The following is a 6423-nucleotide window of genomic DNA, read 5'->3' on the forward strand; positions in this document are numbered from 1 at the left end:
TTCGAATTTTGCTCTCTCTAATTAAAATTGATAATTTTAAAAATTCTAGAATACCTTAAAGAGAATGGCCTCGATATGTTCGAACTTCTATTAGGAGCGACATCATATTCTGGTGTCCTTAGCTGATCCCTGATCAAATACAAAAGAATATTTTTAGCAGATAAACCTACAGTAATGCATTCTGCATTTATCAGTTATGACATTTTCAAGTGTTTGGATAATAAATCCTAATGTAAACAATTTCTTTTTCACAGGAGTGTACCAAACATTTACAAGCGTGCCAATATTTAACCGTAATATAAATAAATAAATCATTATTAATTTATCATTCCGTAACAACATAATTAAGATAAATTACAGATGTGGTCAATTATTATTAACAAGTTTGAGTGTGATATGATGTAAGTAATTCATAAAATTATTAAATACATAGTAACAATTCTATTGCATGTAGTCGATATTCCAAACAATTTGTTATACCTAACAGGAGAATAAAATGTATTTTAGCTCAATAATAATTTAGTAATAAACATGTTTATTTTTCATTACAAAAAGGACTGAAAATAAGCTCAAAGTTAATTAAAAATAGCCTTAAAATGTTCATATACATATAATGTCGTCCAAATATGGCTAGATTATAAACTATTTATTTTCTGAAAATTTGAAGTTTTTTGCGTCTGTATAGGTATACATATAAACCGAAAATCAAAAGTTTTTGCTAAATCCATTTTAACTTACAGTAATATTGTCCGTTTAGCCTTTTTCATATGGTAAAAATTAGACTATTAAACGAACCTAATCATCTAAAAAAAATTACTAAAACATATACAATATTAAAATTAATGAGTAAACATGTATATATTTTGAAATGATTTAGTGCACTTTTATCTTAAAAATAAAATAATAAGTATTCGTTTAAAAAACTCAAACAAAATAGTTTGTATTTAGACAGAAATTGAGTGAATGAAACAGTTACTTCACAATACCAAAAACCTTAAGGGCAGGTACGTTATATACATTTGATATTAAAAAACAGGTAGTTGATTATGAATTAAAATGATCTTTCACATTACACATCAAGTAATTCTTTTGATATTTGAATATACAATTAGGAACGATAAAATAATTGATGTATTCCCCTGTGTGTTATTCAGTAATGGCCTAATTAAAAGAGAAGTTAATAAATCATTTCTTACAAATAGACATTATAATAAACAAGTTTCGTACACTATCATAAAAAGCAATTTTCTTTTACATCGGTTTTCATTGAGCTTGGCTATTGATTTTACTAAGTTTTTAGCGCTGACCTAGAAACGTTGCTGTGTAGGCAAGAGAACCCTTAAAAATTCATTATTGCTTTCAAGGGTAAGTGTTCTTGTCAGGAAAAGGGGTAAAAAGTGTCCACCAAGTTAAAAATTCTGTTCGGTTTTTAGTAACTTTTGACACACTTCTTTTACGCTTTTTTACCTATCCACACTATACATTCTACGTAATTCGCATACCTACTTTAAGTGACCTATTTTTTGAACCCTTGCTTTACATTTACCTACCAAAATCTCATTCTAAATTAGGTGCTTGAAGACAAAACCAAATATACATATAGGATTTTAGATTTTAGATATTTAACACTTAAAAACTATACGACACAAAATTTAGTGGTGAAAGATTCAGTTTTAAATCTATTCAAGAATCTGAAATTTGTTAGAATGCCAAATAAAACAATAAAATGTGATGTGCAATTAAATATTATCAAATGTTAGAATTAGATACGTAAGTATCATTCAGACTGTTTCCTAAACATATGGCAAAAATTCAGGGGGTGTTTTCTAAGGTATTGTTTTGAAGAAAAGTTCCTATAAGCACTTTTCGAAAAATGATTCCTAAGGGACTACACCCCTTCAAATTGGCCACCCTGAACACGATTTTTCCTCAATATTTTCGAAACCATTCATACTGGAATTCTGAAATTTGGTATACTGTAAAAATTTTTAACGCTAAATTAACACCTGAGTTCGTAATTTAAAATCTTAATCACAGTACCATACTGAATGAGTTAAGGGTAAAAGTAATCTAATTTTTTAATATACAAGTAAGTAGTGTCGAATAATTCTACCAATGAAAATTGTATTGGGATTTGTCGTTTGTCCTAATTTGTATTAAATACTGATTACTAAACTAAATTATTTGTTAAAGAAATTATTTGTTATTTCGATATAGTTCTTATGTTTACTGTTTCTCGTGAACAAGAATACATTATTATGGCCGATCTGTTACAATTTCTGTCGTTTGTTTTCAGGTTTTGATTAACGATAACTTATTAGTATGATTTTGCCATCTTGCAGACATTTAGTATTTATAAACATTATAGGCTCGGCAAGCTTCTCGTTGAAAATCCGTCAACCAAGAATAAAAATTTCATTCGTTTCGTGTTTAAACGACTTTTTGAACGGGACTTATTGTAGTTTGAGACGTTAACGAGGGTAGTTTTTAATGGAAAGCCCACCAAAATGAAGACATGAACTATTAACCGTAGTGGTTTTGCCGGGTACCCAGTGCATCCATACAAATAAGCAATTTAAAAATATATTTAATTTTTTGTGAGTTTGATAGTTTCTAAGAATGTAATCAGTGGCTCTATGACATTTGGTGCCCTTAGGCAAATTTTAAGTAACTGCCACTTTAAGAGCAGAGTATTCCAAACATTTTGATATAAATTAATTTAAGATATTTTATTTATAAGCATCTCAAAGGAGAAAGTCTTTTTTGTATAATTGTTGAACTTCAATTTCAATTAAAACTGAAGAACGTCAATACTAATGTTAAATTAATTTATTATGAAGAGCAAACTTTTTTTATNTAGAAGCAAGTATATAAAATAACTGAGTGAATCTGTGTATTGTGTATTTTACAGGTTTTGACTTTCTTGGCTCCGAGAACAAGTCCCTCCCATTTTTGTTAACAACTTTTCAAATTTCGTTCGCAAAAATGAGAGATTTTCTTGGACACTTGTAGCTCAAATCAGGTAACAGTTTCACCGTTGACATTTTTATTCCTATACAACGTATCAGAAAGGCAAACAGCTTATCCCATATGTATTTAGGTATAATAATAATCTTACAATTAAGCGTTTTTCATTGATCAATTCACAAACAGGGAGAAAACAGGAAGTTAAAGTAATCGACCAAACGATAATAAATAATTCTAGATTGATGAACAGAATTTTTCTTGCAAATGATTTTCATTTCTGTGGCGTTGCCGAGAATATGAATTAAGGATCTAAATTGTGCGCCTGTTTCAATATTTTATTACGTTTCAATTTAATTTTGATGGTATTTGTAAGTATTAATTGCCATTGGCATTATTCAGTTTTTAATTGCCTTCCCCTGTAATTAATAAAATCTATATCTATCACAAAATACCTAACATCATAGCGTGGAATTCAATAAAAGCACAAACTCCTATTTTACGCCTTTGGAGACTGTCTTTTGAAAACTCATTTTATAGTGGACGATACCGATGCATAAGGAAACTTTGTGCAAAATTTCAGGCTTTGGGCTGTCCTTCGATCAATGAGTCAAACATTGAACCCTCCTTTTTGATCTCCTTTATGGATTGAACTTTAAAAATCCTTTCTTAGTGCTCTAGACTAGAAAGTATAGGAAGCGTCTGTACAAAATTTTAAGTCTTTAGACCCCGTGGGGTTTCGCCTGTGTGTTGAAGTATCAGTCAATCTGGTTATCCTTTTATATGTATAAATATGCATGTAGAAACACTTACCTACCATGTAAATAATCTCTCCTATTTTCAGCAAAATCCTTTCTTGTATTCGCCACCACTAATCACATCTAAATTAATTATCTATTATTTATTGTTTACATTTATTATACACTCCTCAATACCACACATTTTACACAAGTTTCACGAACACACTTCTTTGCAAGATTAAATGTGACTGCTTTGATAGAGGACGAAATACTTTGTTTATCGCAAACGTTTTTTGCCTGTTTGTTTTGTAGAGGTTCTGTCCGGACTTTATCTGCCTTTAGGTTTATGCTATAAAAACCTGCAATTGTATTATTCTTTCACCACAAGAGAAACGACGTTATAAACTTTGTCTTGGATTAATTTTACTAATAATTTTATTTAAACAAAAAAGGGACTTCAGAATGACTCTAAAAAGTTAAAAGATATTTTTTATTAGACGCTCTTGCTTCCTAATTCCAAAAGCTAATTAATTTCAATGTTCTACATATAGGTGTAAGAACTATCATGAAAATATTATTAACAATTAGAAATTAGCTCACAAAGATATACAGGACACATAAAAAGAAGGGTAATTGCTGTAAAAAACATTCCCATTTTATTTTTTTTTAGTTTGAATTTATTTTTATTTGAAAATTTTGTTAATTGTAAAGTTTAATGTGGGAAGGGGGGTAGCGTAGGTGGAAAAAGGATTTAGATTTAATCTAAATGGAATAATTTAGTTACCTATAAATAATGAAAAATGTTTGTCTTACCTGTAGAAGAAACGCTAAAAGTTGTTCACTGAAAAGTGCGCGCAAAGTAAGGAAAAATGAAAGGAGAAAAATTGAAAGTTGAGTTTTTTAATGCACAAACATTTTAATATAAACTTAAAAATCGTACAACAATATGAAAAATTATAGGCTATTATACACATATTTTGTTTTATAACGGGATGGAAATACCGTTCTCACTATTTATTATGATATAAGAGACTACCAAGTAGTACAAATATTTGAGAAGTTCGTAACATGCTAACACAGATAATGAACGACATACACACTTAAAGACTTTTTCGTCCTTAGGTCTTGTTCTGAATTTTTTAATGCAGACAAGACGTCAGTGTTTTCGTTATTATTATTATTATTATTTGAACTACGTCTTCTACTTCTATTAACAATAAAAGATAAATCACATTTTCTTTGGGGGTCAGAATCCCTTTAGTATGTTTATACAGGTACAAGTGGCCATAATCCTCAACTTTGCTACAAAACTTTTCACTTTAACGAGTCAAACCTGACTCTCTAGCACCACATTAGCAACAAACCTATGTATTTTGCTTAACGTTATCATCGTCTACGAAGATTCCCTATAGCGATTACATGAGACTTTTTAATTCACTAGACCCTACATCTCCCTACATATTTCCTAGACATGCAAACATGTGGATAATTAATTATTATTATTATTATTATTATATGTAATTATTTACAAGATCGTAAAATGCAAGATTACCTAGAAGCAAGTATATAAAATAACTGAGTGAATCTGTGTATTGTGTATTTTACAGGTTTTGACTTTCTTGGCTCCGAGAACAAGTCCCTCCCATTTTTGTTAACAACTTTTCAAATTTCGTTCGCAAAAATGAGAGATTTTCTTGGACACTTGTAGCTCAAATCAGGTAACAGTTTCACCGTTGACATTTTTATTCCTATACAACGTATCAGAAAGGCAAACAGCTTATCCCATATGTATTTAGGTATAATAATAATCTTACAATTAAGCGTTTTTCATTGATCAATTCACAAACAGGGAGAAAACAGGAAGTTAAAGTAATCGACCAAACGATAATAAATAATTTAAAAAAATGTAAAAAAAACTAACGACTCAAAAATATGTTCAATTAAATTACTTTAAATTAATAAATAGGATTAAGTTGTAAATGAAAATTTTACGAAATTGAGCGAGGGTAGTTAGTGTGGTATAAATATATATATATAGTTCTGAAAATCGGATCACGAGGCAAGTGAAAAAATAACAATTTATAACGTTAAAATTAAATGGCATTTAGTGATTTTTGAAATAATGAAAGTGTTTTAAGAAACTTTTGTTGAAAAAATCGACTTCTATTAATTATATTTACGGTTCAGAAAATTTAAAAACTGAAATAACTTTGTAACATTGTAATTAATAAACATAAAAGTTCGTTTATGTTTTAAACATTTTATTGAAGTTGTCGTAAGAAGTATCACATTTTAGTTATCCACAATCATAATATGAAAACGTTTCAGAACTTATTTTCGATTCTGAACGATATTTATTTCTGTACACAGCGATTCGATCACGAAAACGAATTATAGAAAAATAAAAAATAAAAAGAAGGTAGGTACATTGTAGGGCTCGGAATTGTTCTCTATTTGAATATCCGTAATTCAAATATTTTGAAATAAAATATTTAGATATTCAAAAGTTTAAATATCCAACTGAATATTCAAAATTTAAAATATTTGGATATTCAAATAGATTGATACTCCAATTTAAATGTAAAGGTGTTTCCGTGGTTGACATGCTTGAGGAATTGAATTTTTTTCAATTTTGAATGCTTAAATCATCATTTGAGATATTCAGATATATTTGATTGAATGTTTGAATATTCAAATATTTGATTTATTAAATATTTCA

Source organism: Agrilus planipennis, unplaced genomic scaffold (assembly GCF_000699045.2).
Source record: "Agrilus planipennis isolate EAB-ADULT unplaced genomic scaffold, Apla_2.0 scaffold38, whole genome shotgun sequence".
Taxonomy (NCBI): domain Eukaryota; kingdom Metazoa; phylum Arthropoda; class Insecta; order Coleoptera; family Buprestidae; genus Agrilus; species Agrilus planipennis.